This window comes from Oncorhynchus nerka, linkage group LG8, assembly GCF_034236695.1.
Source record: "Oncorhynchus nerka isolate Pitt River linkage group LG8, Oner_Uvic_2.0, whole genome shotgun sequence".
Lineage (NCBI taxonomy): Eukaryota > Metazoa > Chordata > Actinopteri > Salmoniformes > Salmonidae > Oncorhynchus > Oncorhynchus nerka.
Genome location: NC_088403.1, coordinates 69,592,811 through 69,604,792, shown reverse-complemented (window position 1 = coordinate 69,604,792; position 11,982 = coordinate 69,592,811).

The following is an 11,982-nucleotide window of genomic DNA, read 5'->3' as shown; positions in this document are numbered from 1 at the left end:
CAGACTACAGACTACAACAGTAAACCTCCTATACAGACTACAACAGTACACCTCCTATACAGACTACAACAGTACACCTCCTATACAGACTACAACAGTAAACCTCCTATACAGACTACAACAGTAAACCTCCTATACAGACTACAACAGTAAACCTCCTATACAGACTACAACAGACTACACCTCCTATACAGACTACAACAGTACACCTCCTATACAGACTACAACAGTACACCTCCTATACAGACTACAACACACCTCCTATACAGACTACAGACTACAACAGTACACCTCCTATACAGACTACAACAGTACACCTCCTATACAGACTACAACAGTACACCTCCTATACAGACTACAACAGTACACCTCCTATACAGACTACAACAGTAAACCTCCTATACAGACTACAACAGTACACCTCCTATACAGACTACAACAGTACACCTCCTATACAGACTACAACAGTACACCTCCTATACAGACTACAACACAGTACACCTCCTATACAGACTACAGAACAGTACACCTCCTATACAGACTACAACAGTACACCTCCTATACAGACTACAACAGTAACAGTAAACCTCCTATACAGACTACAACAGTACACCTCCTATACAGACTACAACAGTACACCTCCTATACAGACTACAGACTACAACAGTACACCTCCTATACAGACTACAACAGTACACCTCCTATACAGACTACAACAGTAACACCTCCTATACAGACTACAACAGTACACCTCCTATACAGACTACAACAGTACACCACCTCAGATACAGACTACAACAGTACACCTCCTATACAGACTACAACAGTACACCTCCTATACAGACTACAACAGTACACCTCCTATACAGACTACAACAGTACACCTCCTATACAGACTACAACAGTACACCTCCTATACAGACTACAACAGTACACCTCCTATACAGACTACAACAGTACACCTCCTATACAGACTACAACAGTACACCTCCTATACAGACTACAACAGTAAACCTCCTATACAGACTACAACAGTACACCTCCTATACAGACTACAGACTACAACAGTACACCTCCTATACAGACTACAACAGTACACCTCCTATACAGACTACAACAGTACACCTCCTATACAGACTACAACAGTACACCTCCTATACAGACTACAACAGTAAACCTCCTATACAGACTACAGACTACAGACTACAACAGTACACCTCCTATACAGACTACAACAGTACAACAGACTACAACAGTACACCTCCTATACAGACTACAACAGTACACCTCCTATACAGACTACAACAGTACACCTCCTATACAGACTACAACAGTACACCTCCTATACAGACTACAACAGTACACCTCCTATACAGACTACAACAGTACACCTCCTATACAGACTACAGACTACAACAGTACACCTCCTATACAGACTACAACAGTACACCTCCTATACAGACTACAACAGTACACCTCCTATACAGACTACAACAGTACACCTCCTATACAGACTACAACAGTACACCTCCTATACAGACTACAACAGTACACCTCCTATACAGACTACAACAGTACACCTCCTACAGAACAGACTACAACAGTACACCTCCTATACAGACTACAACAGTACACCTCCTATACAGACTACAACAGTACACCTCCTATACAGACTACAACAGTACACCTCCTATACAGACTACAACAGTACACCTCCTATACAGACTACAACAGTACACCTCCTATACAGACTACAACAGTACACCTCCTATACAGACTACAACAGTACACCTCCTATACAGACTACAACAGTACACCTCCTATACAGACTACAACAGTACACCTCCTATACAGACTACAACAGTACACCTCCTATACAGACTACAACAGTACACCTCCTATACAGACTACAACAGTACACCTCCTATACAGACTACAGACTACAACAGTACACCTCCTATACAGACTACAACAGTACACCTCCTATACAGACTACAACAGTACACCTCCTATACAGACTACAGACTACAACAGTACACCTCCATACAGTACACCTCCTATACAGACTACAGACTACAACAGTACACCTCCTATACAGACTACAACAGTACACCTCCTATACAGACTACAACAGTACACCTCCTATACAGACTACAACAGTACACCTCCTATACAGACTACAACAGTACACCTCCTATACAGACTACAACAGTACACCTCCTATACAGACTACAACAGTACACCTCCTATACAGACTACAACAGACCTCCTATACAGACTACAACAGTACACCTCCTATACAGACTACAACAGACTATACAGACTACAACAGTACACCTCCTATACAGACTACACCTCCATACAGTACACCTCCTATACAGACTACAACAGTACACCTCCTATACAGACTACAACAGTACACCTCCTACTACACTACAGACTACAGACTACAACAGTACACCTCCTATACAGACTACAACAGTACACCTCCTATACAGACTACAACAGTACACCTCCTATACAGACTACAACAGTACACCTCCTATACAGACTACAACAGTACACCTCCTATACAGACTACAACAGTACACCTCCTATACAGACTACAACACTACACCTCCTATACAGACTACAACAGTAAACCTCCTATACAGACTACAACAGTACACCTCCTATACAGACTACAACAGTACACCTCCTATACAGACTACAACAGTACACCTCCTATACAGACTACAACAGTACACCTCCTATACAGACTACAACAGTACACCTCCTATACAGACTACAACAGTACACCTCCTATACAGACTACAACAGTACACCTCCTATACAGACTACAACAGTAAACCTCCTATACAGACTACAACAGTACACCTCCTATACAGACTACAACACTACAACAGTACAACAGTAAACCTCCTATACAGACTACAACAGTACACCTACTATACAGACTACAACAGTAAACCCTATACAGACTACAACAGTACACCTCCTATACAGACTACAACAGTACACCTCCTATACAGACTACAACAGTAAACCTCCTATACAGACTACAACAGTACACCTCCTATACAGACTACAGACTACAACAGACTACAGACTACAACAGTACACCTCCTATACAGACTACAACAGTACACCTCCTATACAGACTACAACAGTACACCTCCTATACAGACTACAGACAACAGTACACCTCCTATACAGACTACAACAGTACACCTCCTATACAGACTACAGACTACAACAGTACACCTCCTATACAGACTACAGACTACAACAGTACACCTCCTATACAGACTACAACAGTACACCTCCTATACAGACTACAACAGTAAACCTCCTATACAGACTACAACAGTACACCTCCTATACAGACTACAACAGTACACCTCCTATACAGACTACAGACTACAACAGTACACCTCCTATACAGACTACAACAGTACACCTCCTATACAGACTACAACAGTACACCTCCTATACAGACTACAACAGTACACCTCCTATACAGACTACAACAGTACACCTCCTATACAGACTACAACAGTACACCTCCTATACAGACTACAACAGTAAACCTCCTATACAGACTACAACAGTACACCTCCTATACAGACTACAGACTACAACAGTACACCTCCTATACAGACTACAGACTACAACAGTACACCTCCTATACAGACTACAACAGTACACCTCCTATACAGACTACAACAGTACACCTCCTATACAGACTACAACAGTACACCTCCTATACAGACTACAACAGTACACCTCCTATACAGACTACAACAGTACACCTCCTATACAGACTACAACAGACTACAACAGTAAACCTCCTATACAGACTACAACAGTAAACTATACAGACCTCCTATACAGACTACAACAGTACACCTCCTATACAGACTACAACAGTACACCTCCTACAGACTACAACAGACTATACAGACTACAACAGTACACCTCCTATACAGACTACAACAGTACACCTCCTATACAGACAACAGTAAACCTCCTATACAGACTACAACAGTACACCTCCTATACAGACTACAACAGTACACCTCCTATACAGACTACAGACTACAACAGTACACCTCCTATACAGACTACAACAGTACACCTCCTATACAGACTACAACAGTACACCTCCTATACAGACTACAACAGTACACCTCCTATACAGACTACAACAGTACACCTCCTATACAGACTACAACAGTACACCTCCTATACAGACTACAACAGTACACCTCCTATACAGACTACAGACTACAACAGTAAACCTCCTATACAGACTACAGACTACAACAGTACACCTCCTATACAGACTACAACAGTACACCTCCTATACAGACTACAACAGTACACCTCCTATACAGACTACAACAGTAAACCTCCTATACAGACTACAACAGTACACCTCCTATACAGACTACAGACTACAACAGTAAACCTATACAGACTACAACAGTACACCTCCTATACAGACTACAACAGTACACCTCCTATACAGACAACAGTAAACCTCCTATACAGACAACAGTAAACCTCCTATACAGACTACAACAGTACACCTCCTATACAGACTACAACAGTACACCTCCTATACAGACTACAGACTACAACAGTACACCTCCTATACAGACTACAGACTACAACAGTACACCTCCTATACAGACTACAACACTACACCTCCTATACAGACAACAGTAAACCTCCTATACAGACTACAACAGTACACCTCCTATACAGACTACAACAGTACACCTCCTATACAGACTACAGACTACAACAGTACACCTCCTATACAGACTACAACAGTAAACCTCCTATACAGACTACAACACTACACCTCCTATACAGACTACAACACTACACCTCCTATACAGACTACAACACTACACCTCCTATACAGACTACAACAGTACACCTCCTATACAGACTACAACACTACACCTCCTATACAGACTACAACAGTACACCTCCTATACAGACTACAACACTACACCTCCTATACTCACAGCTGTAACCACAGCCAAATAATTATAACATGTATTGACTCAGGGGGTTGAATATTCATCTAATCAACATTTCATATTATTTTGTACAAATCTTTTGAATTTCTCTTCTACTTTGACATTGACTATTTGGTGTAGATATGGTCAACAAAAAAATACAATTAAATCCATTTTAATCCCACTTCGTAACACAACAAAATGTGGGGGAAAAGTCCAGGGTATGAATACTTTCTGAAGGTACTACATTAGGGAAGTGGGTTGGGGAACCAGGCTGCTGCTTCCTGTTTGCCCACTAGATGGAGGCAACGAGCACATCAGTAGGCCTCCAGCACCATCCACTGCTGCTATGGAGCCCTGTATATCAATATGGATGAGAGAGACTTTTATCAGTCAAAAGTTTGGTCTCACTTTTATTTAACTAGGCAAGTCAGTTAAGAACAAATTCTTATTTATAATGACGGCCTAGCAAAAAGGCCTCTTGCGGGGACGGAGGATTAAAAATAAATATAGGACAAAACACACATCACAGCAAGAGAGACACACACAACATAAGAGACCTAAGACAACACAGCATGGTAGCAACACAACATGGTAGCAGCACAACATAAGAGACCTAAGACAGCATGGTAGCAAAACAACATGGTAGCAACACAACATAAGAGACCTAAGACAACACAGCATGGTAGCAACACAACATGGTAGCAACACAACATAAGAGACCTAAGACAACACAGCATGGTAGCAACACAACATGGTAGCAGCACAACATAAGAGACCTAAGACAACACAGCATGGTAGCAGCACAACATAAGAGACCTAAGACAACATGGTAGCAACACAATATGGTAGCGACACAACATAAAGAGAGACCTAAGACAACACAACATGGTAGCAACATGAGACCTAAGACAACACAACATGGTAGCAACATGAGACCTAAGACAACACAACATGGCAGCAACTGTAACGGCAGATTTCCTCCTCTTCCTCTGAAGAGGTATAGCAAGGATCGGACCAATACGCCGTGTGATAGGTGTCCATGTTTTAATAGAAAAGACAAACCGAAACAGTCCCGTGTGGCACAAGCACTGACACAGGAAACAAACACCCACAAACCAACAGTGAAACCCAGGCTACCTAAATATGGTTCTCAATCAGGGACAACGATAAACAGCTGCCTCTGATTGAGAACCATATCAGGCCAAACACAGAAATAGAAAAAACAGAATGTGATTGGCAGAACGGGTGTTGTATGTGGAGAATGAGGGCTGCAGTAGATACCTCACATAGGGGGGAGTGAATAGGTGTTGTATGTGGAGGATGAGGGCTGCAGTAGATATCTCAGATAGGGGGGAGTGAGGCCTATGAGGGCAGCAGTAGATATCTCAGATAGGGGGGAGTGAGGCCTATGAGGGCTGCAGTAGGTATCTCAGATAGGGGGAGTGAGGCCTATGAGGGCTGCAGTAGGTATCTCAGATAGGGGGGGAGTGAGGCCTATGAGGGCTGCAGTAGGTATCTCAGATAGGGGGAGTGAGGCCTATGAGGGCTGCAGTAGGTATCTCAGATAGGGGGAGTGAGGCCTATGAGGGCTGCAGTAGGTATCTCAGATAGGGGGAGTGAGGCCTATGAGGGCTGCAGTAGGTATCTCAGATAGGGGGAGTGAGGCCTATGAGGGCTGCAGTAGGTATCCCAGATAGGGGGAGTGAGGCCTATGAGGGCTGCAGTAGGTATCTCAGATAGGAGGGAGTGAGGCCTATGAGGGCTGCAGTAGGTATCTCAGATAGGGGGAGTGAGGCCTATGAGGGCTGCAGTAGATATCTCAGATAGGGGGAGTGAGGCCTATGAGGGCTGCAGTAGATATCCCAGATAGGGGGAGTGAGGCCTATGAGGGCTGCAGTAGGTATCTCAGATAGGGGGGAGTGAGGCCTATGAGGGCTGCAGTAGATATCCCAGATAGGGGGAGTGAGGCCTATGAGGGCTGCAGTAGATATCCCAGATAGGGGGAGTGAGGCCTATGAGGGCTGCAGTAGATATCTCAGAGGGGGGGGAGTGAGGCCTATGAGGGCTGCAGTAGGTATCTCAGATAGGAGGGAGTGAGGACTATGAGGGCTGCAGTAGGTATCTCAGATAGGGGGAGTGAGGCCTATGAGGGCTGCAGTAGATATCTCAGATAGGGGGAGTGAGGCCTATGAGGGCTGCAGTAGGTATCTCAGATAGGGGGAGTGAGGCCTATGAGGGCTGCAGTAGGTATCTCAGATAGGGGGAGTGAGGCCTATGAGGGCTGCAGTAGGTATCTCAGATAGGGGGAGTGAGGCCTATGAGGGCTGCAGTAGGTATCTCAGATAGGGGGAGTGAGGCCTATGAGGGCTGCAGTAGGTATCTCAGATAGGGGGAGTGAGGCCTATGAGGGCTGCAGTAGGTATCTCAGATAGGAGGGAGTGAGGACTATGAGGGCTGCAGTAGGTATCTCAGATAGGAGGGAGTGAGGACTATGAGGGCTGCAGTAGGTATCTCAGATAGGGGGAGTGAGGCCTATGAGGGCTGCAGTAGGTATCTCAGATAGGGGAGTGAGGCCTATGAGGGCTGCAGTAGGTATCCCAGATAGGGGGAGTGAGGACTATGAGGGCTGCAGTAGGTATCTCAGATAGGGGGAGTGAGGCCTATGAGGGCTGCAGTAGGTATCTCAGATAGGGGGAGTGAGGCCTATGAGGGCTGCAGTAGGTATCTCAGATAGGGGGAGTGAGGCCTATGAGGGCTGCAGTAGGTATCTCAGATAGGGGGGAGTGAGGCCTATGAGGGCTGCAGTAGGTATCTCAGATAGGGGGAGTGAGGCCTATGAGGGCTGCAGTAGGTATCTCAGATAGGGGGAGTGAGGCCTATGAGGGCTGCAGTAGATATCTCAGATAGGGGGAGTGAGGCCTATGAGGGCTGCAGTAGGTATCTCAGATAGGGGGAGTGAGGCCTATGAGTTGCTGCAGTAGGTATCTCAGATAGGAGGGAGTGAGGCCTATGAGGGCTGCAGTAGGTATCTCAGATAGGGGGAGTGAGGCCTATGAGGGCTGCAGTAGATATCCCAGATAGGGGGAGTGAGGCCTATGAGGGCTGCAGTAGATATCCCAGATAGGGGGAGTGAGGCCTATGAGGGCTGCAGTAGATATCTCAGATAGGGGGAGTGAGGCCTATGAGGGCTGCAGTAGGTATCTCAGATAGGAGGGAGTGAGGACTATGAGGGCTGCAGTAGGTATCTCAGATAGGGGGGAGTGAGGCCTATGAGGGCTGCAGTAGATATCTCAGATAGGGGGGAGTGAGGCCTATGAGGGCTGCAGTAGGTATCTCAGATAGGGGGGAGTGAGGACTATGAGGGCTGCAGTAGGTATCCCAGATAGGGGGAGTGAGGCCTATGAGGGCTGCAGTAGGTATCCCAGATAGGGGGAGTGAGGCCTATGAGGGCTGCAGTAGGTATCCCAGATAGGGGGAGTGAGGCCTATGAGGGCTGCAGTAGGTATCCCAGATAGGGGAGTGAGGACTATGAGGGCTGCAGTAGGTATCTCAGATAGGGGGAGTGAGGCCTATGAGGGCTGCAGTAGGTATCTCAGATAGGGGGAGTGAGGCCCTGAGGGCTGCAGTAGGTATCTCAGATGGGGGAGTGAGGCCTATGAGGGCTGCAGTAGGTATCTCAGATAGGAGGGAGTGAGGACTATGAGGGCTGCAGTAGGTATCTCAGATAGGGGGGAGTGAGGCCTATGAGGGCTGCAGTAGGTATCTCAGATAGGGGGGAGTGAGTGTTTCCTGTCTCTCTGTACCAGTGCCTGGCCTGACCTCTAGACTGCCCTTCGTCTGGTACTGTTTGGACTCTGACCTGGTTACTGAACCCCTGCCTGGCCTGACCTCGAGACTGCCCTTCGTCTGGTACTGTTTGGACTCTGACCTGGTTACTGAACCCCTGCCTGGCCTGACCTCGAGACTGCCCTTCGTCTGGTACAGTTTTGGACTCTGACCTGGTTTATGAACTCTCGCCTGTCCCCGACCTACCTTTTACCAACCCCTTGGATGAATAAATATCGGCGCTCAAACGTCTGCTTCCTGTGTCTGCACTTGGGTCCTTATAATGACGTTGCATTAAAATAAGATTAATAGGTGTTTATACTTTAACCACTCTATCTGTCACGTTCTGACCTTAATTTCCTTTGTTTTGTATTTATTTAGTATGGTCAGGGCGTGAGTTGGGTGGGTTGTCTATGTTTGTTTTTCTAGGTTTTGGGAATTTCTATGTTTCGGCCTAGTATGGTTCTCAATCAGAGGCAGGTGTCATTAGTTGTCTCTGATTGAGAATCATACTTAGGTAGCCTGGGTTTCACTGTGTGTTTGTGGGTGATTGTTTCCGTGTCTGTTCGCCACACGGTACTGTTTCGGTTTTGTTTATTGTTTTGTATTCATTGAGTGTTCAGTTCATGTTTTTTTTAATAAACAACCATGGACACTTACCACGCCGCATCTTGGTCCGATCCTTGCTACACCTCCTCTTCAGAAGAAGAGGAGGAAAACCATTACAGAATCACCCACCCAACCAAGGACCGAGCGGCGTGGTAAAAAACCGCAGCGACGACAGTAGCAGCAACAACAGCGGCCAGCATCACAGGAGGAATGGACATGGGAGGATGTATTGGACGGCAAGGGTTGCTACACCTGGGAGGAGATCCTGGCGGGAAAGGATCACCTTCCATGGGAACAGGTGGAGGCAGCTAGGAGAGCGGAGGCAGCCGGAGAGAGGAGCCGGCGATGTGGGGAGGCAGCACGGCAGCGCGACAGGTACGAGAGGCAGCCCCAAAAATGTTTTTGGGGGGGGCAGACGAGGTGTGGTACTAAGCCAGGTAGCAGACCTGAGCTCACTCCTCGTGCTTATGATAAGCAGCGCGTTACTGGTCAGGCACCGTGTTATGCGGTTAAGTGCACGGTGTCGCCAGTGCGTGCCCATAGCCCGGTGCGCTATAGGGCAGCCCCCCGAATGTGCCATGCGAGTGTGGGCATTGAGCCAGGGCGTATGGTGCCTGCTCAGCGGGTCTGGTCGCCGGTACGCAGTTTTGGTCCAGGTTATCCTGCGCCGGCTCTGCGTGCTGTGTCACCGGGGCGCTGGGAGGGTGCAGTGCGTCCTCTGCCTGCGCTCCGCTCGTGCCGGGCAAATGTGGGAGTGGAGCCAAAGGGAGAGGTGCGTGTAGTAAGCACTAGATCTCCCGTGCTTACCCACAGCCCGGTTCAACCTGTGCCTCCACTCTGGAGGGTCCGGGCTAGAGTAGTTGTCCAGCCTGGGGAAGTGGTGCCAAGGTTGCGCACCAGAGCTCCAGTGCTCCCCCACAGCCCGGTCCTTCAGGCTCCTCCTAACACCAAGCCTCCTGAAGGTCTCCCCAGCCTGGTGTTTCCTGTGGCAGCCCCACGCACCAGGCTGTCTCTCTGTCTCCTCCCTGCAGGTGGTCCCGCCTGTCCGGCGCCGCTGCCGGAGCCTCCCGCCTGTCCGGCGCCGCTGCCGGAGCCCCTCAGCCCAGAGGCGCCGGAGCCCCTCAGCCCAGAGGCGCCGGAGCCCCTCAGCCCAGAGGCGCCGGAGCCCCTCAGCCCAGAGGCGCCGGAGCCCCTCAGCCCAGAGGCGCCGGAGCCCCTCAGCCCAGAGGCGCCGGAGCCCCTCTGTCAGGAGCTGCCCCTCTGTCCAGTGGGGTCATTGAGAGGGGTGGCCATGATGAGAAAGCCACGGAGGCGGACAATAAGGCGGACTAAGACAATGTTGAAGTGGGGTCCGCGTCCCGCGCCAGAACCGCCACCGTGGACAGACGCCCACCCAGACCCTCCCCTATAGGTCAAGGTTTTGCGGCCGGAGTCCGCACCTTTGGGGGGGGGTACTGTCACGTTCTGACCTTAATTTCCTTTGTTTTGTATTTATTTAGTATGGTCAGGGCGTGAGTTGGGTGGGTTGTCTATGTTTGTTTTTCTAGGTTTTGGGAATTTCTATGTTTCGGCCTAGTATGGTTCTCAATCAGAGGCAGGTGTCATTAGTTGTCTCTGATTGAGAATCATACTTAGGTAGCCTGGGTTTCACTGTGTTTGTGGGTGATTGTTTCCGTGTCTGTGTTTGTTCGCCACACGGTACTGTTTCGGTTTTGTTCACTTTTATTGTTTTGTATTCATTGAGTGTTCAGTTCATGTTTTTTTTAATAAACAACCATGGACACTTACCACGCCGCATCTTGGTCCGATCCTTGCTACACCTCCTCTTCAGACGAAGAGGAGGAAAACCATTACACTATCCTTTTTAGAGCAGATGGCTGTGTCTGAAATGGCACACTATTCCCTATATAGTGCACTACTTTTGACCAGAGCCCTATACAAGAAAAAGGGGGCTATTTCAGACGTGTATTTGTTTTGACAAGGGTCTTAAAACCCTGTTTTCAACAGAAACATTCCATTCTCAAAATAATTATTTCAGAAAGCCTCTGTTATATTTGTTTAAGTGTAGTAAATAATAATACAAACAAAGTATTCCTCTCTCCAAATGAACAGTTTGTATTATGACAGATGGTATTCCTCTCTCCAATGAACAGTTTGTATTATGACAGATGGTATTCCTCTCTCCAATGAACAGTTTGTATTATGACAGATGGTATTCCTCTCTCCAATGCTTCTCTCGCTGTATGAACAGTTTTTATTATGACAGATATACATGGTCATAATGATATTATGTATGAGCCTTGCAGCCACAGTGAATCACATCTGAACGTGAGTGTGTGATAATAATAGATTTTCTTCCTACTAAAGTTTTTCAAGACAATATATCACAACTCGCCAGCTTCATTCATTTGTCAGATAACTATTTTTTTATTTTGTACTTTTTTATTTCACCTTTATTTAACCAGGTAGGCCAGTTGAGAACAAGTTCTCATTTGCAACTGCGAATGAACAG